General features: G+C 44.3%; 1 long non-coding RNA gene across 1 annotated transcript in view; it reads right to left on the reverse strand.

The window, feature by feature from the left end:
• Positions 1-6,250: 6,250 nt before the first annotated feature.
• LOC308589875 overlaps positions 6,251-13,121 on the reverse strand; it is a 69,254-nt gene continuing 62,383 nt past the window's right edge. Inside the window, exon 2 of the long non-coding RNA XR_014009525.1 lies at positions 6,251-6,641. This is a non-coding gene — a long non-coding RNA (uncharacterized lncRNA). The remainder of the gene's footprint in view (positions 6,642-13,121) is intronic.

The raw sequence follows: 13,121 nt of genomic DNA on the forward strand, positions 1-13,121 counted from the left end.
CTAACCCAGAAATAGTGCTTCAGGTTGAGAACTTTGCTTCAGGAGTAGAACAGAAATCGTGCTCTGGCGGCGCGACAGCAGCAGCGGGAGGCCCCATTAGCTAAAGTGCTGCTTCAGGTTAAGAACAGTTTCAGGTTAAATACGGACCTCCGGAACGAATTAAGTACTTAACCCGAGGTACCACTGTATTGAGAAATTATTCCATAGTTCTTTTCTTGTTATGTATTCATTAATTCACGCCCAGTTCTGTACCTTCCGTTCCCATTTCCTGTTGTGTTTTCTATCCTTATTTCAAAAATTGGTCCTTTACACTTCTTCCATTCTTTTTTTCCAATAAAAGCACCAGAGGCTTGGTAGCTTTTTCCACTAAGTTCACTCAGAGTTGTACACAGAGCGCTTTCTCTCTCTGCTCTATCGATGCCAGATCAGGATGCCTCACTTATCCATGGCTTCATTCCATTCCTCCAACATCACAACTCCACCATTCTCTCTGTTCAAGATGACCTGATGTGAGCTATTTAGGGACAGTGATTCATCTATTCTTTATGGCGAAATTGCTCTAGCCATCCAGTTTGGCCACTCCCTATGCTGGCTGGGGAAGAAGAACCAAGCTGGTGGTTCAATATCATTTGGAGGACCACAGGTTCCCCTCTCCTCTAATCCACCTGAGCGTGCAGGTTAGAAATGAACGGCTAGAGCATATTCTATCATTCAGAAACTCATAAAGGCTCTCAGAGTGGCATGACATGACATGACATTAATTGCAAATAAAACTTGAAAAAGCTGGTAGAAACTTAATGCATGATGCTGAAAAAGCTGGACTAACCTGAAATGAACGTCTACCTTCTGCTTCTTAAATATTCTCTTAAGAAGCAACAACAGACTCCAGTGGCACTTTATCGAAACACAGATCTGTTTCCTTAATCATATTTTCCACAGTAGCAGAAGCCAAACCCATTGATTCATCTCCTAATTGCCATTCTTACGATGACCTACTTTTGCATTGTCTTGGGGTGTTGCTCCACCCCGTTCTTTCTCTCCCATGTCTCTTAATACTTCCTGTTTGTGAGTCTGTTTAATTCAATAGTTTCAGCTTTTAAACCATGCCAAGAAGAGCTGAATATTGATGGCAGACATACTGCACTACGGATATCTATCTGATGGGGAAAGAAGTACAGAGAAGACCCAGCTTGACTTCTGCAATTTGATTTCTGGATCTTCATGAAAGACATGGAGAAAGGTTTGTTCTAGTTCCTTTTCTAATGTATCCCCCAGAATCTAAGAAGCTGGGTTAAGACTTGATAAGTACTAGATAGTAAGAATATTTGCTTTGTAGGTTGAGGAGCCACTAGCTGATTATAGGAAAATAAAAGTCAGACCCTAAAATAAATCCATTGGAAGTTTCAAAAATGGTGATAATCATATTCTTGCAGCCAGGAGGTTCAGCAATTGTAATTAAGTCTCCTCCTTGGAGCGACACTTAAATATTATGCTGACATTTCAGCTGATATATATATATGAACCTGCTTTGTACTGAGTCATTAATCTATTTAGCCCAGGATGATCTGATTAGACCCAGCTCTCCAGGTTGTTAAGAACGCAACCTGGCCTTCCCTAAAATGTTTTGAGTAGCAATCCTAAGAACTGAATGGGGTCTTTTAGCTGCCAAGTATGCATTCAGCCACTGAGCTATGCCTCCCCCTCCAAAACGTGCCTTAGCTGTAGCAAATATTATCTACATTATTTTCCCTTCGGTGTTTGACCAGCAGCCCACATTGGTTTGTTCCCAGATGCCATTCAGGATTTTGTGGTTAAGCAACCGCATTGGCTGGTGTGGTTAATTTAGCAATTGTTCTTCATGCTTTGCAACCTGATGACAATTAGTGGTCTTGAAATTATATGGTATTCTCTGAAGAGGGCTCGGATCATTAAACCTCATGGCCTTTCCTAGTCTTCTTCTTCTCTGGTTGGTCACTACCGCACAATTAATATATTTAGGCTACCTATGCTAGTTTCTAATACAATGGAAAATGTCATGACTGGATGGATGGATGGCAGTACCTTGAACCAGAAGTTGCAAGTTTACCTGTTTAAAAAGTAAAGCCGTCCTGGGTGCATTAAACAAGAATGAATTGATCTTTACTGCCATAGCACTGGCTGTGTGTCTTTTACATTAGTTCCTTTGATACTGTCAAATATATGATACCAAAATGCAGTGTATTTTAATTGTTTTGGAGACTGAGCAGTTGGAGTATGCAAAACAGAAGTGTGTGGTTAGCTGCAATATTGAAAGGCAAGGAGTGTATAAGTAATGTGCTAGTTTGTCCATGAAAGCTGATAATGATGCATAGAAACCCAGGAACATCAGGGTAATACTGAGTACATGCATGATCCAAGCCAATAGACATTTCTGAAAAAATGAAATGAAAGGTGGCAAAGCACATACTATGCTCAGCATCCCCAGTTGCTGATCAGGTACCAAGCAAAGCTAGTGACAGCTTTTGCAGGAGACCTGGCAAAGCTACTACCAGTTAGACTACAGCATACGAAGGCAACATTGTCCTAGATTAGGCTAGCTAGGTGGGGAAAAGAGAACAGGGCTCCTGTACCTTTAGCAGCATAGATCCTGCATTTTTCCTCATCAGTTGACACTTGTTCAAAATAGAGTTGATTGGAATAGGAGGAAGGGAGACAGGAAACCAACTCTTAAAACATGCCAGTTAACACCCAACCCCCAAACCAGTTCTTCATCATGGAAAATTTAGGGTTGCATCCAGTTTCAGTCATATTCAGAGGAGACCCAATGAAATTAATGGACACTGCTTAGTTCCACTAATTTCAGTGTATTTACCCTGAGTAGAACTTAATTGGATCTAACCAGTAATTTAAAAGAAGCTCGTGTTTGGAAACAGAGACACAGCTCCTGGGAAAGGTAAATTTACTCTCAGGGAAAACATATTGGGTTCCATCCAGAACTAGGATGGCAACTAAGATTCACTTATCTGGGAGCAAACTTCATTCAATGACGCTTTGGAGAAAACTTGTATAGGATTGTGCTGTAACTTAGTTGGATTTTGGCTACAGTCCTAACCTCCGGGCAACAGGGGTGAGCTTGATGGAGCAATAAGCCCTGTCACTCACACCAGCCAGATCAGAAGGTGCAGAGCAAAAAATGCCCATTTACTGTGCCAACTCCCAGAACAGAGCCATTGTCATTTGCTTTGGGTTTTGCTGCTGGCAGTAGCTTTTGCACCCCCTCCCTTCCCCATCTGTGTGGGCCCATTGGGGTGCTCCTCACCAGCAGGGCTTCCTTGTGATGGCACAGCCAGGCAGGGCTGGGCAGAGGGACACCCTCACTCCATCTGTATGGTGGATCAGGGTTTGGAAGGCTTTGCCAGGTCTCGTTGGAGTCAGTGGGACAGCTTAGTCATAACAATTTAGTTCCCACCAAATAAATGGAATTCAGTTGCGGTGGAATCTTTTCCATGTGATGCAGTGGACATCCTAGACAGCTGCCTGGAAACTGTAATTAGCTGGATTCAAGGACCAATAAACAGATATTGAATCCTGATAACACAAGAGCATACAAGAATTGGTAGTTCCCATGTCCAGAAATGAGGTAGGCCATCTGTTAACGGCTGGGTTGCATGGCCACTAAAGAAACGGGTGGAACGTGAGAGTACAGATAGATCCAACCTTGTCACTGGGAGGCTCAGTGGCACAGTGTGTCTTTCGTTGGCTTTGGTTGGCCCTCAAGCTATGACCATTCCTGGTCAGGGTGAACCTAGCCACAGTACTCCATACTCTGGAAACCTGACTGGAATACCATACTGTGCTGTATCTAGATCTGCCCTTGAAGATGACCCAGAAACTGCAGCCAGTGCAGAATACTGTGGCTAGGTTGCTATAACACCAGTTCTAAAGCAACTATGCTGGCTCCCAATACTGTATACTTCCAATCCAACTCCAAGCTGTTAGTTGTTCTTGTTGTTTAGTCGTTTAGTCGTGTCCGACTCTTCGTGACCCCATGGACCAGAGCACGCTAGGCACTCCTGTCTTCCACTGCCTCCCGCAGTTTGGTCAAACTCATGCTGGTAGCTTCGAGAACACTGTCCAACCGTCTTGTCCTCTGTTGTCCCCTTCTCCTTCTGCCCTCAATCTTTCTGCCCCTTCACGGATCACTGCCTTGCTGGGGTGAAGGGGCTTAAATAACTCAGAGAAGCTATGAGCTATGCTGTGCAGGGCCACTCAAGATGGACAGGTCATAGTGGAGAGTTTTGACCAAACGTGATCCACCTGGAGCAGGAACCGGCAAGCCACTCCAGTATCCCTGCCAAGAAAACTCTATGGACAAAGACAACAGGCATAGAAAAGCTGTTAGTAATAACCTATAAAGTCCTAAAGTCTGAATGACTTGGGAACTTGATATTTGAGGGAGCATGTCTTCCTCTGTTGTCCTGCCCAGCCATTACATGACAATGAGAAAGAGGGCCTTCTTTGCTGTGGTGTCGCAGCTCTGAAATGCCCACCCCTTGGGTGCCCGCCTGGTGCCTGTGGTGAGTTCATTTCAATGCCAGGCTAAGTCCTGGTTGTTTACTCAGGCAATGGGGCTTGTTGACTACAGTGCAGTATTGTTTTATCTGTTCAGCACATTTAGGGCTTTATCCCGGATTAATTATGACCGCAAAGCAGTATTTATGTGCTCAATTGTTGCTTCATGCAATATGTATCCTGCCCTGAGATCAACTGATAAAGGGCAGGTTAGTACAATTTAAATGAAGAAATAAATTAGTGCCTACTCAAAAGTAAGCCCCGTGGAGTTCAGTGTGGTTGTAGTCTTAAGCTGAAATCCTGCACTCACTCATCTGGGTTTAATTAACTCAATGGAACTTATTGTTCAACAGATATATGTAGGCTTACAATTAAGTGCCAGCAGGAATATCACCTTAGCCTGAACCAACCCATTGTTTTGGGTTCCTGTTTCTTCAGTACATTCCAGTTTTGAGCCTATTACACAATTATTTTTTTCACCTCCTTTGACTGGGTGCAAATTACGGTTGTGCCTCACTAACAGAGAGCAAGAGCTGCAAAAAGATGCAAACCAGTAATGTCAAGAGTGGTGAGGAAGAAAGTTGATAAGAGGCGAGAACCTATTTAAGTCAATCCCTCTTCCCAGGGACCCCTGGGAATCACAGTTCTGTGGAGGAGGTAGTGATTTCTTTCATATAATCTCAGCACCCTTACCAGACTGTGAAACTCACAATTCCATGGCAGATAAACTGGTATATAATCAATAATGTTGATAGATACTTATCCAAAATGAAAAATATGGTGGGTTTTGCAGGTGGGAAATATACCCAAGACCACTTCTCTGTGACCAAATAGGAAAAGGGGATTCTTCTATTCAATTATTTTCTATCGTATCCTTAGGGAAATGAATGAGAGGAGTATTTCGACCCTTGTTCTAACTGTGATGGAACTCACCTTTCTGTAAACAAGAATAGGAAATGCCATGTAAACAAGGAGTGGGGAACCTCTGGCTCATTCCTCGCAAACCACACCCACCTGTGTTACACCTGACATCATCATATGTAACACCAGGTGTGTAGCAGGTAATCTAAGTGGCTACAAAGCAGCAATCAGGAGTTCCCAATTGCTCGTTTGCTAGAACACATGGGCAGTGACAGGAGAACTGGGGGGGGTCACATTTGGCACCAATGTGCCCCTTTGGTTTCAGATAGTACATGGGTAAAGGTAAAGGGACCCCTGACCATTAGGTCCAGTCGTGGCCGACTCTGGGGTTGCGGCGCTCATCTCACTTTATTGGCCAAGGGAGCCAGCATACAGCTTCCGGGTCATGTGGCCAGCATGACTAAGCCGCTTCTGGCAAACCAGAGCAGCACACGGAAATGCTGTTTACCTTCCCGCCAGAACGGTACCTATTTATCTACTTGCACTTTGATGTGCTTTCAAACTGCTAGGTTGGCAGGAGCTGGGACCGAGCAACAGGAGCTCACCCCGTCGTGGGGATTCGAACCGCCGACCTTCTGATCGGCAAGTCCTAGGCTCTGTGGTTTAACCCACAGTGCCACCCACGTCCCAGTACATGGGTATAAAAAGCCAGGGACACAAATTTCCGCGACCCTCTAGCAGGTATGGTGGTTCATTTACCAGAAGTAATGCATTTAGTTTTAACTCTGGAAGTGTATACTCAGTTCTGACCAAACGAAGACTCCTACAGCAAAATATGCATCAGAAGGCTTAGTTTACTCACTACTAATGTACACCAAGGATTTCTTAAATATTTGCCTTTCTGGTAGTCAGCAGTCATAGGTGGCCCACGTCAAATATTTATAATTGCTGGTAACAGGACTGTATTGCCAGACTTGGCACTGGAAAGCTATCACATTTTATTCTTGCTCGCTTGATCTTTCTCTTGCAGAAGATCTACATCCATTCAAATGTCCTTCTTGCACTGTGGGGATTGGCAGTAAATATAATATGATAATGATCCATGGGTCTGTTGTGGCTCTGGCCAGGGTAAAACTGAGAGAACAAATTCCTGACTTCTTCTTGTTGTTGTTTAGTCGTCTAGTCGTATCCAACTCTTCATGACCCCATGAACCAGAGCATGCCAGGCACTCCTGTCTTCCACTGCCTCCCGCAGTTTGGTCAAACTCATGTTGGTAGCTTCATGAACACTGTCCAACCACCTCGTTCTCTGTCGTCCCCTTCTCCTTGTGCCCTCCATCTTTCCCAACATCAGGGTTTTTTCCAGGGAGTCTTCTCTTCTCATGAGGTGGCCAAAGTATTGGAGCCTCAGCTTCAGGATCTGTCCTTCCAGTGAGCAATCAGGGCTGATTTCATTCAGAATGGATAGGTTTGATCTTCTTGCAGTCCATGGGACTCTCAAGAGTCTCCTCCAGCACCATAATTCAAAAGCATCAATTCTTCGGCGATCAGCCTTCTTTATGGTCCAGCTCTCACTTCCATACATCACTACTGGGAAAACCATAGCTTTAACTATACGGACCTTTGTCGGCAAGGTGATGTCTCTGCTTTCAGAACTCAGAACTAAAAGACAATGAGCTGTTTTGTACAATACATTAAATTAAATCTTAGCAAACATGTGGGATCTTGAAGAGGAGCTTGCAGCCATTTTTCTCCTTCCCAGGCTGAGACCTAAACCACAAATCTCAGTTCAGACAACACACTGCCAAACCTTGGCTTAGCACAGCACAGCATGGCAGCAAATACTACCAGGTAGCAAAGTGGCTGCAAACTCCTCTTCGGAAGCCTGCAAGGTTTGGCTCAAATTGTTGCGGGAACTGGGCCAATATAAAAGTCAGGACAAAAACCTTGCAAATTTTACTTAAAATATCATTATATACCAATCTTTGCTTCTAAACACAATGATTATAATTGCATTTAGCAGCTAATTTTTGTATACTGTGCAAGGATGCATTTTATTAAAAAGATTTCCAGCATTTTATACCATTTTGCAATTATTTGCCGAGTAATAAATCCAAATTAGTGTTGCTAATTTTTAAGGACTCTGTGCACACCTGATAGCTTTAACCTGCATGCTAAACAAAAATTAGTAGGCAGCTTGATATTAAGTGTCACGGTATTCTAAACTGTGGTACCAATTTTTAAATGGGGGAAATAATCATTTCATTTCAAAAGCAATGGCTACAATACATTCAAAACAAAGTGTGAATGTGGGTGGGTACCATATAAGTGTGGGTTTTTTTAGGATTTTAAACGCATTCAGCTAGACAAAGTGATAATTCTTCTTTCAGACCTTCCTGCCCAATATGCAAAAGTTGGGAGTCAAGCCAGAATGGACAGCAGGATTGGCCAGTGCATGTTTTCTGAGAGTGCATAGAGGCAAACGCCTACACAGAACTCAGCTGGGAGCACAAACTGTTTTCTGTTAATAGTGGGAGTTATAATTATTGTAACTTTAGGAATAATAATTATCAGATGTGAAGTTACTGACATCCTCCACCCACCTTCCTGGTCGGCCTCTCCCCCAGGTTCCATTGCAATGTTTACATTCATAAGATATGAGAGGATACATACAAATGGATTTTTTCCTGGTTGGAGTAATGATTGGACCAGCGCTTGGCTGTGTTGCATTTCATATATCATTGTAGTCATACACCCCATTAATTTATTTTTCCACAATGCTGTTTTTATCTACCTCGTGATACAGCAGATCAGAATGCTCTTCAGAGGGCATCATTTTTTTAATGACCTACATTTCAACTCTGCCTTTTGTGATTTGGCATCAACAAAGGCTGGGACCTGCTGAAACTTTGCCCTTCCCTGGAATTCCAATTGCCTTTGGATATTTTAGATCATATTGGCTATACTTTTTTTTTTTTAGGGCAAGGGCTGTTTACCCATGGACAAGCTGATATAGCTCAGTTGGTAGAGCATGAGACTCTGAATCTCAGGGTTGTGGGTACGAGCCCCACCTTGGACAACAAAAATCCAGTCCATTCCAGCTGTTCCACCAAGTATATGGGGGTTAGTGAGGGTTCTATCATACTTTATAGCTCAGGAGCAGGGACCTGAATCTGGCCAACACCATCAATTTCTCAACCAGTCACCTCCAGGCTTGACTACTGTAATTTGCTCTACGCGGGGCTGCCCTTGAAGCTGTCCCAGAAACTCCAGCGGGTGCAGAATGCTGCAGTGAGGCTCCTCACGGGGTCTCTGCCATGGGAGCATATTCACCCAGTGCTTTTCAAGCTGTACTGGCTCCCAGTGGAGTACAGGGTCAGATTTAAGGTGCTGGTTTTGACCTTTAAAACCCTTCACGGCCTAGGACCCTCGTACCTACGGGACCACCTCTCCCGGTATGCCCCACGGAGGACCTTAAGGTCCATAAATAGCAACACTCTAGCAGTCCCGGGCCCTAAAGAAGTCAGATTAGCCTCAACCAGAGCCAGGGCTTTTTCAACACTGGCTCCGGCCTGGTGGAACGCTCTGTCTCATGAGACCAGGGCCCTGCAGGATCTGATTTCTTTCAGCAGGGCCTGTAAGACAGAGTTGTTCCACCTGGCCCTTGGCTTGGAGCCAATTTGATTCCCTCCCCCTCTTTCTTTTTGCTTTTCCTCCTGTGATGGGGCTGCATTTTAATTGTTTTAATGTTGTAATTTAATATTGTTTTTAAGTTGTATTCATTCAACTAATTTTTATTATTGGTTGTTAGCCGCCCTGAGCCCAGCCTTGGCTGGGGAGGGTGGGGTATAAATAAAATTTATTATTATTATTATCCCCACTCACTCCAATACAGACCTTCTCATATTGAGAAGGGGATTTCTGCGCGGGTTTGGCTGAGTATGCTTCAAGGCCTTCCCAGGAAGCCTGTTAATGCAGGAAGGTAAGGATGGATCAGGTAGGGAGAGACATGTTAGAGGTGGGGCATGTGCAACCCCGTAGCCCCTCTGTGCTGCCCCTATGCTTTATTTGAACACATGAATAGGGCTAGTGAGGTATTACTACATGCTCTCCCCTGGCATGGGCTAGTAATGGGGGAATGGGGGGAAGTCCGTATAAATTCATTCCAATTCACAGTGCACCACTCCGAGAGAAATGCTTTGCATTTACATCCACACCACAGCATGATTTTCTCCCTCCTAATTTAATGCATGGGTTTAATTAAACTTGCCTGGCACAATACCTGCTAATCTTCGCAGTTATCTCATATAGCAATTAATTCAAACAGGAACAGACTTGATCCTACAGTTCTTCAGCGCCTCTGGGCTAATTGCTGCAAGATCCTGCCGATTATTTTGGAACACTTTCCTGTACTCTGCCTTAATTTTTTTAAACATACCTTCCAGCTTTTTTTTTTTTTAAAAAAAACCCAACAACTTTGAAAACACACGTTGAGAATGAGGGGGTTTAAAGTCTCCCACGCTATAGCACTGTATCTGAATGTGCAAGCAACGTAGCTGGAGAATTCTCACGTCTTCCCATTCATTAAAACTATATGTGTCAGCAGGACCTGCCACCAGCAACATTGAATTATGGCTGTGGTAACCATCACAGTCAGGCTTTTTCCCCTTCTTTTTGGCCAGGTGCAGAGACTTTATGCATGACACACAAAAGAGCATCTTTGTTGCTTGACAGAATACAAGAGAAATCAAAATGACCACTCATGTTTATGTGTCTAAATGAGTCTGGGAAATATATCCTAACATGTTAGTCAGCTTGGGGTTTTTTTTGGGGGGGGGGGTTAAAAGCAGAAGTCCTTAAGGAATACTGTCTCTGGATGAGTAAGGTTCACTGTGGGGCATCAGAGGAGATGGCATTTTTAAAATGACAATCCTGCAGTTCATGAACCACTTCAAAGCAAGCTGGGAACAGCCTCTGCAGGAGTAGGACCTTGGAAAAACCATTTCACTTCATCATGCTAACCCAAACCAAGATGCTAAGGCAGCAATTGATGCCAGAGAATGATTCCAGCAATACAACATCCAAAGGGAAGAGTCATTTGCCAGTTGCATTATTCGTTACCTGAGATGGCTGTCCAAAAAAAATAAATTATTTGGTTAGGGGATGAAGCCCCACAACCTGTTTTCAGCGCTGAGCAACAAGGTCATCCAAAGAGACTGGTTCATGTGCAGAGTGCCTTCCTATGCTGTGAGCTGCAAAATCAGATCCAGTTGTACTATGTTTCTTACAGCTCAAAGGCTCTCCCCACTGCCAGCATTATGTACTACTCACAAGTTGAGCTCTCAAAGCAAATTCAAATCCTGAAAACTACCAACATTGTTTTATCTAATTCAGTGGTAGTTCCAAGCAGGGAAACACAGACAGGAGAGTGTCTTGATGCAGAGTGAGCTTGATGTGCCCAGCTTTATGCACAGGGGGCCTCTGCAGCAGGGATGGGAAAGTTTTGGTCCTACAGATGCTGATGCGACTCCCAACTCCCGTCAGCTGTAGCCAGCAAGACCACCAATCAGATATTTTAAATTTATTGAGTAACAATAAACACTGCTTGATTGCTAAAAACAAATAAAAGAAAACTCAAAACGGTTGACAAAAAGAGCATTTTAAATGATTTTTTAAAGGAAATCACAGTTGTTGAGCTTTTCTTGGAAAACCACAGGGGTAAAAATACCCTATATATTCAGCTGAGAGGGGGGCAGAACCTCAGATAATTGAGTATTTTTTAATGTGGATCTCCCCCCCCCTGCTTCCCCCCCCCCCTTGGCTACGCCCATGCTGGGTAGGCTTGTTTAAACAAAAATGTTTTTAGCAGGTACTGAAAGTGATCTCATGGGTTAACTGGTCCCAAGTTGTTAAAGGCTTTATATGCTAATATATACCTTGATCTTGGCCTAGTAGCAAATGGGCAATCAGTGCAGATATCTGAACACAGGTATTATAACGCTATCGAGGGACTCAGCTACATTGGCAAAGAAAGAATGCTTTATATGCGTTGTTTATGCATTCTTACACTGTGACACCGGATGGCGCTGTGGAATTCCGTTCTGCCAACCCGATTTCTCATACAAAATTAGCAACACATTTAACTGAAATGCTTCTTTGATGTGTCCTAGATCCAGCCAAGGTCTGACTTTTGTTAGCAATTGTGCTACACCATTCAGCAGCATCTGCATCAAGCGCTAGCAAAGCCCCCCCAAAAAGCACATTGCATGTACCCCATTGCAGCTTTAAAGATGTACTACTGAATGTACACAAGCCAGGGGCATAGCTAAGGGGATACCCTTTCTGATGCACTTGTACTGGGACTGGTTAGAATGGAAGGAAAAGAGCTCAGCAGTTGATGGTTCCAGAGTTGACAGCAGGAATGGCCAAGGGGGTCAATGAATTATAGGTTTGTCCCCATCCTCCTCTTTGCTGAATTCTACAAGATTGAGGAAGAGGAAGCCAAGAGGCAGCATCACTCCCTGGGCTGATTGCAAGAAGACAGGCAAGGCAGGTGAGGGCAGACTGAAGTTGGGGCAGTGCCCATAAGTCCTAATTAGCCTGCCTCCACTTCTTACATTATCTACATTCTGAAAGTGAGGCAAGGCATGTGCCTGTATGCAAATGCAGATTTAGGGTAGAGCGACCAGTTCCGCCGCCCTGGGCGCCAGGCCTAGAAATCACCGCAGGGCATCGCAACTATGACCAGGTAAATTGAGCAGAACAGAAGGAGGGAAGGGCACCAAATTTTGGCTTCGTACAAGGCACCACTGACATCTGAAAGGCCAACGTCCGTCCCTGGCAAATTATATACCCTTACTTCCTTATTACACAAAAGGGACCACTACAAGGGACATGGGTGGAGCTGTGGTCCAAACCACTGAGCCTCTTGGGCTTGCCAATCGGAAGGTCGGCGGTTCGAACCCGCGTGATGGTGGCAAGCTCCCGTTGCTCTGTCCCAGCTGCTGCCAACCTAGCAGTTCAAAAGCATACCAGTGCAAGTAGATAAATAGGTACTACTGTGGTGGGAAGTTAAACAGTGTTTCTGTGCACTCTGGCACTCATCACGGTGCCCCGTTGCGCCAGAAGTGGAAAGCTGTCTGCGGTCAAACACCATCTCCCTTGCCTGAAGTAAGATGAGTGTTGCACCCCATAGTCGCCTTTGACTGGACTTAACCATCCAGGGGTCCTTTCCCTTTCCCTACACACACTTTTCTCTCATCATTACAGTGTCTTCTGTTCATCTGCAGCTGCACAATGATGCAAAGCTGAATGAAAAAAGAGGGGGAAGAAGCAAGTGCGTGGCTTCAGTTGCCAATTGGACCTGCTTCTGGTGGACAAGCAGTACTGTAGTTTGGAAACTGGGTCTGGGAAAGTGGGTTTGGGGGGAAAACAGACCCACTGAAATAAAAAACTGTGCAAAGTCAATAGAAACATTCAGCAAGGCTGAACACCATGTGTGGGGAATGGAGTCCTGAACAGCAGCAATTTGTGCTGCAACCTTTTGTTGCAGGTCCTGTTTGCAAATAAAGGATGCAGATGGGACCCGCAACCAAAGGTGTCAATGCATCTCTATTCCCCTAATACAGATGCTGCTGTTCAGGTTTCCAGCCAGACATTCCTTCCTGCAAGCTTACAAACTTATCTAGAAATCCATTCCTGATGGTGAG

Source organism: Podarcis bocagei (genome assembly GCF_964188305.1).
Source record: "Podarcis bocagei genome assembly, chromosome: 6".
Classification (NCBI taxonomy): domain Eukaryota; kingdom Metazoa; phylum Chordata; class Lepidosauria; order Squamata; family Lacertidae; genus Podarcis; species Podarcis bocagei.